At 40.7% G+C, this 14,872-nt stretch overlaps 3 non-coding genes across 3 annotated transcripts; all 3 read right to left on the bottom strand.

The window, feature by feature from the left end:
* Positions 1-13,671: 13,671 nt before the first annotated feature.
* Positions 13,672-13,746, bottom strand: Trnas-uga. Its single transcript has one exon. It is a non-coding gene; the product is annotated as a tRNA-Ser (tRNA).
* A 226-nt stretch (positions 13,747-13,972) lies between these two features.
* Trnas-uga lies at positions 13,973-14,047 on the bottom strand. Its single transcript has one exon. It is a non-coding gene; the product is annotated as a tRNA-Ser (tRNA).
* A 226-nt stretch (positions 14,048-14,273) lies between these two features.
* Trnas-uga lies at positions 14,274-14,348 on the bottom strand. Its single transcript has one exon. It is a non-coding gene; the product is annotated as a tRNA-Ser (tRNA).
* Positions 14,349-14,872: the final 524 nt, after the last annotated feature.

Below are 14,872 nucleotides of genomic sequence, written 5' to 3'. Positions count from 1 at the left end.
AGCCTTTAGCTGCCTGAAGCAATTTAGGGAATACATGGAGTACCTAAATGTGTATAGTTGGATGGGAATTTAAACTTCTGTCCTCTCGAATGCAAGTCCATTCCATTACCAGAGTGTTACCTAGCTCAGTAATAATGTGTGTCAAGTATCAACTTGGGCATATTGAATTGTATTGTTTGTACCACTTCTTAAGGTACTTGTGTTATATGATTTTTCATTGAAACAGAGAAAACAGAATATTACACATAACAAATTCTTTGATTTGGGTGGTAACAGTTTATAGTGAGTCTGCTCCTTCATTTTCAACAAGTAATAAATGTGGAGTAGGTTGGGCCTTGGGCTTACTTCTCTTGAAGGTGATCCATATGTAGGACATCTGAAAATTGCATTTGCTAATGAATACAAACCATACAGTGCACAATCTGGCATTAGGTGACCAGTAATTAAATATCTATGAGATAAAGTTAAAGCAATTACAGTCCTCGGTCACAAAAATTAAGTCTTTTTACCTACTTTTGGCACTTCTACAAGTGCATTCATCAGAAATTAAACAATAAAATTGGCCTATAACATAAGTGCAAAACTATGGGAAATTTTTTATGTAAAAGTGTAAGTATTGACTGACAGTACAAGAAAGAAACAGCACTTACATGTCACATATAAAGTAAATATCAGTGATAAAGCTTTCGTTCTTGAACTGTTAGTCAGTACTTACAATTCTATATATATAAAAAAAATTTCAGTAGTTCTGTACTTATGTTATAGGCCAATTTGATTGTTTAATTTCTGATGAAGGCACTCGTAGAAGTGCCGAAACCAGGTCAAAAGACTTAATTTTTACAACCGAGGACTGTAATTGCTTTAACTTTAATTTGTGAATGGTCGCTGACCACGCAGCCATATTTAAAACTTTATGTGTGATATAGTTGATGACATATCAGAAAAATAACCATGGAACATTTTTCAACCAAACTAACTGCAATAGTTTTTGTGCAAAATGGGTGCCACATTTGTTGAATGCAGACTGAAAGCTAGGTAAAAAGAAACCAATTTATTTTCTGCTTAATATTTATTAGTCTAGATGACTAGAGCATCCATCTCATCTGTTCATATCACTAAATGAAAACAGCGAGGGGTGGGGGGCAGTAAATAATATTTCACCTTCAAAAACTTATTCTAGTGTTTTCTTGCGCAAAATAATTTCTGAATGCTATACAAGTCTTTTGAACCAAATGGATGAAAAATAAATGGTAGCTGAACTGCAAACAATAATTATGTGTTTCATCAGGATAATGTGCTTGCCCATGCACTGGCAACATGAAAATGAAGTTTGTTGGAACATTCATCCCAATCATTAGGTCTGGTGACCTGATTTCCATCTAATCCCATATATAAAGAAATTCATGGCTGGAAAACAATTTGTGGCAACCACAAATGGAGTACAGAAAACAATCAGGGCATTCTTGGCTCTTGAAATGGGGCAGTACATTTTCCTCTTGCCCTCATGTCTACTGACTGAACAGTTTGTTCATTGTTACAGTTATGCAGGGAGCTGTGCATTGGGTTCAGTACATCTGGTATAAGGCATGGTAGATTCTGAGGATATGCCACCAACATTATTATAACAACAAGTGGTGCATAGAATGGGTCAGGTCTTTCACTAGAGTCTTTCAAAGGAATGAGGCAAAGGAATGAGCTTTTGCATCAATAAGAATTAGCTGTTATTACAATTGGGTAAGGGGTGAAAATTTCAGAGAGTGCAGAAAGGTAGTCTAAACTGATCAATCATCTGTTGTATCTGTCACAAGGATTTTGCAAGAGAACTGAAAATAATATCAATGGAATACCATGAGATTGTTTCCACTTCTGAAGAAGCACCATTCATTTTTTATGTATTTTAGTTATTTTCTGCTTTATATATTACATTTTTACAACAGTTAAATACTTTTTTATGTTTACCAAACTCAGTAGGCAGTAACATAATTAACACAATGTTATGCGGAAATTCATTATTCTGTATGGCTTGAATCTGGTGCCAGTAATAGCTGACTTTAGCGACAAGGAAAATTTCACAAAAACAAAATGTGAAATCAGCAATTTGTAGCAAAATAAGGCTAAACATCGATTTTTTATGAAATGTTATAAACTGGAAAACAGCAGTTTATTAATATTCATAACTCATAGCTGTTGAATGTTGAAATTGGATTTTGATTTCTTTTTTCCTGAAGGCTGAAGTATTTGTATAATCTTAAAATGCCAGTTCATTTCGTGTATAACAAACTATTATGTGATGTGAACCTACTTCCATGGAACTCCAAAAATAATTATAAAAATGAAAACCATAAAATGCGGCACTTTATTTTTGCAAACACACAAATAAACATGGCATCTACTCTGTTTTGCTTCTATCAGTAAATCACAGCACAGGACATGCAAACATCGCAGCTGTCACATACAACAGAATGGAGGAACTTAAATTGTAGTTCAGTCCAAGTTGACCTCAACGTAGTGGCTGATGGGAGTAATTTTAAATAGGAAATGCCCCATCAGTCACCGCACCAAGTGTTGTGAAGAGGAATGCTTGGTGATGACACCAGGAAACAGCTAAAAGACATGATGGGACAAACACTTCAGGCAAAGGTGAAGGAAAAGAACTAAAATGCATTGGACTGCATCTTCCAAGTAGGATAGCAACTTTTGTCTTCATAGAACTGTGCAAGTCTTGTATTCACAGTCATAGGTTCGTGTCTGTCACGGGATAATAATGATGAACTCTATTACTGCCAACATGGCAAGGGGTCATTTAGGGTAACTCGAATGGCTGATTGCAGCCATTTAGATATTCTAAACAGGTACAAACTCTTTCTTAATATAGCAAAAAAAGCAACTTTCCACACCAGCAACAAATGTGGAAGTTGGGAAAAACCTTTGGTTGTGCTGAAGGCAAATTTAGATTATAGGCAGCTGTTTCATCTCGGTATTGAAGTGCTGACATATTGGCAACATAATGTTTCAGAAGAGAACTTTCATGTTATGACAATACTTTCTTCTTTAAGAACTTTTCAATGGTGTGTGATTTCAGAGTTTTTCCTCCTTTAACTGATTAGATTTACTGTAAATGGCTGCTTTTTTGCGATGATTTCAATAAATGTGTTCTGTAATGTCAATAAATACAATGTAATAGATAGGTGTAATTGGGTAGATAAAAAATCTACTCACCAAGCACATAGATGTAATTGATAGGTGTATCTTCATTTTCAACATGATACTGAAAAATAATTAAGTAAGACACAAATAAGGAACTTATGATTCTTAAAAAAAAAAAAAAAAAAGGGCAGCGAAATTAATAAAACAACTGAGGGAAAAGAATGCAAATAATAACATCAAAATTAACCATAAAATAAAACAATTTTTTCCTGTCCCTGCCGATTATAAATCACATCACAGTGAGCACAGTGCTCACACTATATTGTGGCCACCACCCACAGTGCAAACATTAATCTGAGGGGAGAGGAGTGGAGCAGGCAGACAAGCCCTGCCTCCCTCTCACAGGCCTGGTAGCATAAGTCTGTGTTCTGTGCTCCTAAAGCAGGACTGGCATAATGGTCACAGAGATTGCCGATCCTCTAGGGAGTTGTAAGGGTGGTACTCAAACCCTGTCATGGACCATGATTAGTTTCTTAATTCACTGCAGAATAAGAAAAAACAGTGGCGCACAGCACAAAGCAAAATACATGAAGCATTCACTGATGACTACAGTGCAATCATTTGCTAGAGTTGGCAGCATCATAAATGTAGTAGTTTAGGTGCAAAAATTACTTGGTATCCTTAGTAACCGTAGATCACACCAACTCCTACCTAAAACTGCCAAGATAAAGTGTTAGTGTAATAGTGTGTACTAGATGTCTGTTGATATTGTAACATGATGTTACACTCTGTACTACATTCACCTGATTGAGTTTGTTAGCAGCACATTAGTGGACTGCAGGAGACTGGCTGGTTTCATCATCACGAGATGGTTTTATCATCACGATGCTCACCACTTAGACCAGGGGTCAATCCAGGTTTTTTGTAAAGGCCCAAATATTATTTATTTTATACTCAGCAGGCCATGATAGAGTTTGTTGAGGTAGATTTACTAAACATGGGAAAAACAAGTTTTCACAAATATATTGATAAAAATATAGCACAGTAAAAACACTCAGTAGACACAATTGTTGTTTGAAACACAATTTTACTAGTGTGGCTAATGAAATTTTTTTAAAGATAACATTTCAACAAATTGGGGATTAAAGCTAATACTCCCTACCTTCAAAATTGACTGCAAATGTTCATCTGTTAAAGCTAACCTATAATAAGATTTTATATTTTGCATTTTTGAAAATGTATTTTTACACAAATAGGTACCAAATACACACATCAAACCCCAGGCGTATAAGTTTTGTGGATATTCTGCAGTGCCTTGACCGACCTAGGTTAATAGTGCTGTGAGCTGTGTGGACACTCAGTTGAGCAGGCTGCTGCTGACTGAAATTAAATCACATATGGGTGCAGTGCCTGTTGCGACAGTTGGAAGATGGAGGTATACTAGACATCGCCTACATCTGAATAGGAGAGAGAAAGATAGTTTGGCTGAGCTTCTTGCAGATAACACGGGTGGCAACCATCACACATAGCAAGAAGATTCCTGTGCTTGCTGGTGTCAGAGAGGTGCCTTTTTTAGGTTAAAATCAGAATTCAGGCATCTTGTTTTGAAAGAAGAGGAAATAATAGAGAAGTCTGACAGATTGCTTAAGAATGCACAGAAAAGTAAGGTTAACTTATTTCATCAAAATAGTAGAGAACTGAGTAATAAGGGGAAGAGCTTCTGGTCTGTTTCAGAAATTTAGAGAGCTCTGAGAAGACTGACATCCTGAACCAGTCTGAGCACCACATTACCTCAGAACTGTGTGCTTGTGAATTAATATTGAAAAGTTTTTCACTTTTAATTTTAACTATTTATAGACCCCCACTGGGAAATTTTGAACTGTTTACAAAGAATCTAGATACCTGAATGTTCCATTTGTCAGGCAGCAGCAAGCAGTCAATATTCTGTGGTGGTCTCAGTGTAGATTTTCTAAAGGATTCTGATAGGAAAAATAGCATGGAAAAGTAAGGATTCTACCATTTGATCTCTGTAATTAACTCTCCAACATGGGTGTACAAAGACGGTAGGACCTTAATTGATAAATCTCTTTGGTGGGGCTCAAAGCAAGAAGAAAACTGCTTACCCAATAACAAATGCTGTCTCTGACCATGATGGTCAGTTAGTTAGGATAAATAACGTAGTGCTTTACATTATGGATTCTCCTCAGTGGAAATCAGTTCGAATAATTAAAGACAAATGTTTTTTAAGAATAATTTACCGGAGATGACCTGGGATTAAATTTATAATGAACCAAATGCTAATACAAAATTTTATCTATTACATGATAAATTCATATCATAATTTGAAAAAGCTTTCCAAATAAGCTAATCAGAACGGACACTGTGGTTCATGGTGTGGGTTCCTGTAGTCATGTCCTAGTTCATGAACCACGGGCAACGTATGAGTGGCCAAGTAAGTGGTCCCGACAGTCGGGATACCAGTTACTTTGGAATAAGACTGGGCATCTCGGACATATTCTGAGTCATGGTCACCTTTGTGCTCATACGGCAAAGACTACCAAATCCACCGGTTAGTCCCTCAGCCGTTAGGGGTAAAACCCAATGGGACTGGGGCAAGTAAGGCTAGCAACCTGCTTCCCTGGTACTTTAAATATGATGCTGGCAACAATCAGAGCAAAATGCCTCGAACCTTTGGAGGTGACGGAGTCCCACCTCTAACTGACAAACCAGGGACTCCTAAGATACGACTTGGCAAACAAATGGTAATGAGATGGGGAGCTACTCTTGGAAGAAGGTAGAGCTGGCAGAGGCTGCAAGTAAGATGAGGCTGGATGTTTTAGCTGTTAGTGACATTCGGGTAAGGGGTGAGAAAGAAGAAGAAGTGGGAGAATACAAGGTCTACTTGTCAGGAGTCAAAGCAGGAATAGCACAATGGGGTGTAGGGCTTTACATCAGGAAAGAAATGGAACCCAGCGTAGTTGCAATAAGGTATGTAAACGAACGACTGATGTGGATAGATTTGACAATGTCTAGCAAGAAAATTAGGATTGTGTCAGTATATTCGCATTGTGAAGGGACTGATCAAGATAAGATGGATAGTTTTTATGAGGCACTCAGTGATGTAGTTGTTAGAGTAAAGGACAAGGACAGTGTTCCGCTCATGGGTGATTTTAACGCCAGGATTGGAAATCGAACAGAAGGGAATGAAAAGGTTATGGGTAAATTTGGAGAGGATATGGAGGCCAACAGGAACGGGCAGCAACTCTTGGATTTCTGTGCCAGTATGGGCTTAGTAATCACAAACTCATTTTTTAAACATAAGAACATTCACCGGTATACTTGTGAAAGCAGGGGAACCAGATCTGTCATTGACTATATAATAACAGATCAGGAATTCAGGAAGGCTGTGAGGGACACACGTGTATTCAGGGGATTCTTTGATGACACTGATCATTATTTAATCTGCAGTGAAATTGGGATTGCGAGGCCGAAAGTGCAGGAGGTCAGGTCCATATGTAGGAGGATAAGAGTGGAGAAACTTCAGGATACAGAAATCAGGCACAAGTACATAACAGCGATCTCAGAAAGGTACCAGTTAGTTGAACGTAGTCAATTACAGTCATTGGAAAAGGAATGGACAAGGTACAGGGACACAGTACTAGAAGTGGCTAAAGAATGTCTTGGAACAGTAGTGTGTAAAAGTAGGAGGAAGCAAACAGCTTGGTGGAATGACACAGTCAAGGCAGCCTGTAAAAGGAAAAAGAAGGCGTATAAAAAATGGCTACATACTAGAACTCAGGTAGACAGAGAAAGTTATGTTGAAGAAAGAAACAAAGCCAAACAGATAATTGCAGCATCCAAGAAGAAATCTTGGGAAGACTTTGGAAACAGGTTGGACACATTGGGTCAAGCTGCTGGAAAACCATTCTGGAGTGTAATTAGCAGTCTTCAAAAGGGAGGTAACAAGGAAATGACAAGTATTTTGGACAGGTCAGGAAAACTGCTGGTGAATCCTGTGGATGCCTTGGGCAGATGGAGGGAATATTTTGAAGAGTTGCTCAATGTAGGTGAAAATACGATCAGTAATGTTTCAGATTTCGAGGTAGAATGGGATAGGAATGATGATGGAAATAGGATCACGTTTGAGGAAGTGGAGAAAATGGTCAATAGATTGCAGTGCAATAAAGCAGCTGGGGTGGATGAAATTAAGTCGGAACTCATCAAGTACAGTGGAATGTCAGGTCTTAAATGGCTACACAGGATAATTGAAATGGCCTGGGAGTCGAGACAGGTTCCATCAGACTGGACAAAAGCAGTAATCACACCAATCTTTAAGCATGGAAACAGAAAAGATTGTAACAACTACAGAGGTATCTCTTTAATCAGTGTTGTGGGTAAAATCTTCTCAGGTATTGTTGAAAGGAAAGTGCGAGTATTAGTTGAGGAGCAATTGGATGAAAATCAGTGTGGGTTTAGGCCTCTTAGAGGTTGTCAGGACCAGATCTTTAGCTTACGACAAATAATGGAGAAGTGTTATGAGTGGAACAGGGAATTGTATCTATGCTTTATAGATCTAGAAAAGGCATATGACCGGGTTCCTAGGAGGAAGTTATTGTCTGTTCTACGAGATTATGGAATAGGAGGCAAACTTTTGCAAGCAATTAAAGGTCTTTACATGAATAGTCAGGCAGCAGTTAGAGTTGACGGTAAACTGAGTTCATGGTTCAGAGTAGTTTCAGGGGTAAGACAAGGCTGCAACCTGTCTCCACTGTTGTTCATATTATTTATGGATCATATGTTGAAAACAATAGACTGGCTGGGTGAGATTAAGATATGTGAACACAAAATAAGCAGTCTTGCATATGCGGATGACTTAGTTGTGATGGCAGATTCGATTGAAAGTTTGCAGAGTAATATTTCAGAGCTAGGTCAGAAATGTAAGGACTATGGTATGAAGATTAGCATCTCCAAAACGAAAGTAATGTCAGTGGGAAAGAAATATAAACGGATTGAGTGCCAAATAGGAGGAACAAAGTTAGAGCAGGTGGACGGTTTCAAGTACTTAGGATGCATATTCTCACAGGATGGCAACATAGTGAAAGAACTGGAAGCGAGGTGTAGCAAGGCTAATGCAGTGAGTGCTCAGCTACGATCTACTCTCTTCTGCAAGAAGGAAGTCAGTACCAAGACTAAGTTATCTGTGCACCGTTCAATCTTTCGACCAACTTTGTTGTATGGGAGCGAAAGCTGGGTGGATTCAGGTTACCTTATCAATAAGGTTGAGGTTGCGGATATGAAAGTAGCTAGGATGATTGCAGGTACTAGTAGATGGGAACAATGGCAGGAGGGTGTCCACAATGAGGAAATCAAAGAAAAACTGGGAATGAACTCTATAGATGTAGCAGTCAGGGCGAACAGGCTTAGATGATGGGGTCATGTTACACGCATGGGAGAAGCAAGGTTACCCAAGAGACTCATGGGTTCAGCAGTAGAGGGTAGGAGGAGTCGGGGCAGACCAAGGATTCGGTTAAGAATGATTTTGAAGTAATAGGTTTAACATCAGAAGAGGCACCAATGTTAGCACTGAGTAGGGGATCATGGAGGAATTTTATAAGGGGGGCTATGCTCCAGACTGAACGCTGAAAGGCATAATCAGTCTTAAATGATGATGATGATGATGAGAAAGGACACTAAACAACCATGTAAAAAAAACATGGATCACTAGAGAGATTAAAGTATCTTGTGAAAGAAAAAGAGAGATGTGTCTTTTGACAAGAACAAGTAGGGATCCCACAGTAGTTGCTCACTTTTTTTTAAAAAACTGCTCAGAATTACTAAGAAAGATTATTTAAAAAAATCAAAGAATATGCACACAATGTCAGAAAGCAGTAATTCCAACAACAGATTTAAGGCTATATGGAATATAGTGAAATGAGAGACAGCACAACCAGCCACAGAACAAGGTAACATCACTCATGAACTGCATGGAAGGACTATAAATGAGTCACAGGTAGCAAATGTGTTTAATAATCATTCCTTGACAATAGTAGAAAGCATAAAGACAAACATTTCAAGATAAAAATCACAGCGTTATGTTGAAAAGGTAACTCATAAAATTCAATTATATGACTGCATCACCAGCTTCTCCTTCTAAAATTAAGAACATTATACATTCTCTGAAAAATTAATCGTGTTTCCAAGAGAGTACTAAATATTTATTCCCCTATAATAAGCCTGGTCTTATCCAAAATATATAATGCACCATAAACTCAAGGCATTTTTTCAGAGAGATTGAAATATACCATTGTTAAAACCCTCTTTAAGAAAGATAAGAGGGATGTCAATCACTACCAACCTGTTTCAGTGCTGACATCATTTTCCGAAACAGCCTTGCCACAGTGGATACACCGGTTCCCATCAGATTACAAGTTAAGCGCTGTCAGCCGTGGCCGGCACTTGGATGGGTGACCATCTGGGCCGCCATGCACTGCCATTTTTCGGGGTGCACTCAGCCTTGTGATGCCAATTGTGGAGCTACCCACCCGAGTAGTAGTGGCTCCAGCCAAAGAAAACCATCATAACAACCAGGAGAGCGGTGTGCTGACAACGCGCCCCTCCTATCCCCATCCTCAGCTGACGATGACACGGCAGTCGGATGGTCCCTATGGGCCACTTGTGGCCTGAAGACGGAGAGGTTTTCAGCAACAATAATATTCTCAGCAAGACATCCTTTGGGTTTCAGGTTGCTCTACTGAGAATGCCATTTACATGTTCACTCACCAGATTTTACAAGCATTAAATAATAAAATAATGCCAGCTGGTATTTTCTGTGACCTTGCTAAGGCAGTTGACTATGTGAATCACAGTACTCTCCTAGATAAATGGAAGTTTTATGGAATTAATGATGTAGAAAACCAACAGACAATGTATCTAGTCAAAAGAATGTAAAAAGTTGTACTTATTAATTCAACCGATATATATTCTGGGGACATAGCTCTGACTGGGGAGAAATCATGTAGGCTCTCAAATATGTAAACAATATTTCATCTAATATACAACAAGCAGAAATAATTCTTTTTGCAGATGACATTAGTATCATAATCAATATAAGTATACATACAGAAACAGAAGAAATGGTAAACAAAGTTCTTAAAGTATCATTGACTGATTTTCTGTGAATGGTCTCACCCTCAATTTTAAAAGGCTCAGCATAATCAGTTCCACTCATCTAGTTAAGTGTAGCACATGGCAAGGAAATAATATAGAGGGTGAATACTTCAGAATTATTAGGTATCTATATTGACCAGAATTTAAATTTGAAAAAACATATTTTGGTACTCCTAAAACAACTTAGTTCATCCACATTTGTGCTTAGAATGGTTGCAAATTTTGGGGACAGAAAAATCAGGGAGTTGATATATTTTGCTTATTTTCATTCAGTAATGTCATATTGAATAATATTCTGGGCCAACTCATCTTAAAGAAAGGAAGTCTCCACAGCACAAAAGGTGCTGTAAAAATAATGTGTGGTGCTCACCCACGATCATCTTGTAGACATCCATTTAAGTGGGCATTCTGACTACTGCTTCACAGCATCTTTATTCCCTCAAGAAGTTTGTTATAAATAATCCACTATATTTCAAAAGGAACAATGATGTACATAATTACAATACCTGAAGGAAAAATGACATTCATTACACCACCTTAAGGTCATCTTTAGAGCAAAAAATGGTGCACAATGCTACAACAAAACTTTTTTGCAGACAGGAAAGTAAAATTTTAAAACAATCTGGGAAAGTTTCTCCTTGACAACTCCTATTCCATATAAGAATTAGGAATTATTAACTTACATATATATCAACTATGTAAGAAAAGACCGATTGCTATTTACTGTAAAGAAGACATGTTAAGTTGCAGACAGGCACAATTAAAAGACATTTATGTAAAGCTTTCGGTCACAGGCTGGCTTCATCAGCAAAAGAGCAACACACACCATTCATACACACAAGCAAGCACACCTCATAAACAACACATGACCGCACTGGAGTGCAGCTATCATGTGGGACACAAGCAACAATCTAGAGAAGAAGGTGAAGGGATAGTAGTGTATAGGTGGGGAGACAGATGAACGCTTTCTCGTGGAGCGTGCAAGGAATAGAATGCCAAAAGGCGCGTTGTCAGGAGGTGGGGAAGGAAAGAGCGTAAAAGGAGAGAAGTGAGGAAAGATGGGTGAGTGCATTGGCACAGGGCAGCAAATAAACAGTGTGAGAGACGAGAATGGAAAGGAGATGATAGGACAAAAAGGGTGAAAACTGTTGGGTGGAAGTTGTTTGGACAGTATGTTACCATAGGTCGAGGCCAGAATAGTTACAGGAGCAGAGGACGTGTTGTAAGGATATCTCCCATCTATGCAGTTCATAAAAGCTGGTGATGGAGAGAAGGATCCAGATGGCCCAGGTAGTGAAGTAGCTATTGAAATCAAGTATGTTATATTCAGTTGCACGTTGTGCCACAAATTGACCTACTTTGCTCTTGGCCACAGTTTGGTGGTGGCCATTCATGCTGGTGGACTGCTGGTTGTTAGTCATAGCAATATAGAAATATAAAAAACTGTGCAAAGGTTGCATCAGATCTGGTAAATGACATGGCTGCTTTCACAGGTGGCCCAGTCCCTGATGGGGTAGGAAAAACCTGAGAGAGGACTGGAATAGGAAGTACTGGGTTTTGCACCTGGGTCTTTCACAGGGATAAGATTCTTGTGGAAAGGGGTTGGGATTGTGAATGGCATAGGGATAGATTAGAATGTTGTGGAGGTTGGGTGGGTGACAGAATACCACTTTAGGAGGGTTGAGAAATGTTTCAAGTAGGATGTCCCTCATTTCAGGGCATGATGATAGGTAATCAAAGCCCTGGAGAAGAATGTGGTTCAGTTGCTCCCGTCTGGGTGACAAAGTGGGCACTCTTTGTGGCTGGTTCTTGGGGGTGGTGGGAGGATTGAGTGTGTGACGGGAAGTGGCACGGGAGATCTATTTGTGGACTAGGCCTAGGGAATAGTCCGTCTCCTTGACGAGATCCTCAGTACACTGAGCAAAGGAGTTATTGACACTATAGATACACTGTCTCTGGGCGGCCAGGCTGTATGGGAGAGATGTTTTGGTGTCAAAGGGATGGCACCTGTCGAAATGCGCACACTGTTGGTGGTTGGTGGGTTTAATGTGGACAGAGGTGCGGATGGAGCCATCAGAGAGGAGGTGGTCAACATATAGGAAGGTGGCATGCTGGGTTGAGGGGGATCACCTGAAGATGGGAGAGACGGTGTTGAGGTTGTGCAGGAATGAAGATATGGTGTCTTGCCCGAGTCCAGATTGTGAAGATATCATCGATGAGCATGAATCAGACAAGGAGTTTGGTGTTTTGTGAGGCTAGGAAGGTCTTCCTCTGCATGACCCTTAAAAAGGTTGTCATAGTAGGTTCCCATGTGGATGCCCATGGTTGTGCCCCAGATTTGTTTAGATACCTTCCCTTCAAATGAGAAGTAGTTGTGGCTTGGGATAAAGTTAGTAAAATGTATGAATAATGAGGTAGTGGGTTTGGAGTTTGAAGGACGTTGGGTAAGGTAGTGTTCAGTTGCAGTAATACCATGGGTGTGAGGGATGTGGGTGTATAGGGAGGTGGTGTCAACTGTTACGAGTAGGGATCTGGGAGGTGAAGCAATGGGGATGCTGGCAAGTCAGTGAGGGAAGTGGTTGGTGTCTTTGATGTGGGAGGCAAGACTACGGACAGTTGATTGGAGGTGTTAAGTCAATGAGTGCTGAAATTCTTGCAGTGGGGGCACAATAACCAGCCACAGTGGACCATCCACGATTGTTAGGTTTGTGGATTTTGGGGAGCTTGTAGAAGTTAGATGTGCAGGGTGTCACAGGGGTCGGGACGGAAATGGGTTCAGGAGAGAGGTTCTGGGTGGTACCTAAGGCTTTAGCAGGAATTGGACATTATGTTGGACTTCTGGGATGGGATTACTCTGGCAGAATTTATAGGCAGAGGAGTAATATAATTTTAGGATGCCTTCTGGCAGGTAGTCACTGCAATTCATAACAACAGTGGTGGAACCTTAACCTGCGGATCACGGTTGGATGGTGGTATGAACTGGAATGTTGGAATTGGGGTAGTTTTGGTTGGGGGGATTGGTGGCAAAGAAGTGCTTCCATTGCAAGGACTGGGAAAAGGAGAGTAGGTCTTTGGCAAGTCCACTGTGATTAACTTTGGGTGTAGGGTTAAAAGTGAGGTGTTTGGATCGGACTAAAATGTCTGTGGAGCTGTGGGTTTTGATGGGAAGGCTAACAACAGTGTTACAGGAATGTTTTGACTCTGGATGTGGTGGAAAGTAGGTAGGAAGTTTCAGGGAATGTGGCAAGTTGAAAAGGGCAGCTGGGTAGGGTTTAGCTTCTACAAGGGGCGGTAGTAGGATTCAGCAGATTGTATAACTTATGGAGGTGGTGAAACTTCCTGGCAGATTAAAACTGTGTGCCCGACCGAGACTCGAACTCGGGACCTTTGCCTTTCACGGGCAAGTGCTCTACCAACTGAGCTACCGAAGCACGACTCACGTCCGGTACTCACAGCTTTACTTCTGCCAGTACCTCGTCTCCTACCTTCCAAACTTTACAGAAGCTCTCCTGCGAACCTTGCAGAACTAGCACTCCTGAAAGAAAGGATATTGCGGAGACATGGCTTAGCCACAGCCTGGGGGATGTTTCCAGAATGAGATTTTCACTCTGCAGCGGAGTGTGCGCTGATATGAAACTTCCTGGCAGATTAAAACTGTGTGCCCGACCGAGACTCGAACTCGGGACCTTTGCCTTTCACGGGCAAGTGCTCTACCAACTGAGCTACCGAAGCACGACTCACGTCCGGTACTCACAGCTTTACTTCTGCCAGTACCTCGTCTCCTACCTTCCAAACTTTACAGAAGCTCTCCTGCGAACCTTGCAGAACTAGCACTCCTGAAAGAAAGGATATTGCGGAGACATGGCTTAGCCACAGCCTGGGGGATGTTTCCAGAATGAGATTTTCACTCTGCAGCGGAGTGTGCGCTGATATGAAACTTCCTGGCAGATTAAAACTGTGTGCCCGACCGAGACTCGAACTCGGGACCTTTGCCTTTCACGGGCAAGTGCTCTACCAACTGAGCTACCGAAGCACGACTCACGTCCGGTACTCACAGCTTTACTTCTGCCAGTACCTCGTCTCCTACCTTCCAAACTTTACAGAAGCTCTCCTGCGAACCTTGCAGAACTAGCACTCCTGAAAGAAAGGATATTGCGGAGACATGGCTTAGCCACAGCCTGGGGGATGTTTCCAGAATGAGATTTTCACTCTGCAGCGGAGTGTGCGCTGATATGAAACTTCCTGGCAGATTAAAACTGTGTGCCCGACAGAGACTCGAACTCGGGACCTTTGCCTTTCACGGGCAAGTGCTCTACCAACTGAGCTACCGAAGCACGACTCACGTCCGGTACTCACAGCTTTACTTCTGCCAGTACCTCGTCTCCTACCTTCCAAACTTTACAGAAGCTCTCCTGCGAACCTTGCAGAACTAGCACTCCTGAAAGAAAGGATATTGCGGAGACATGGCTTAGCCACAGCCTGGGGGATGTTTCCAGAATGAGATTTTCACTCTGCAGCGGAGTGTGCGCTGATATGAAACTTCCTGGCAGATTAAAAC

Source organism: Schistocerca piceifrons, chromosome 1 (assembly GCF_021461385.2).
Source record: "Schistocerca piceifrons isolate TAMUIC-IGC-003096 chromosome 1, iqSchPice1.1, whole genome shotgun sequence".
Lineage (NCBI taxonomy): Eukaryota > Metazoa > Arthropoda > Insecta > Orthoptera > Acrididae > Schistocerca > Schistocerca piceifrons.
Note: the sequence above shows the minus strand (reverse complement) of the source record. Positions and strands in the feature narration are given on the sequence as shown.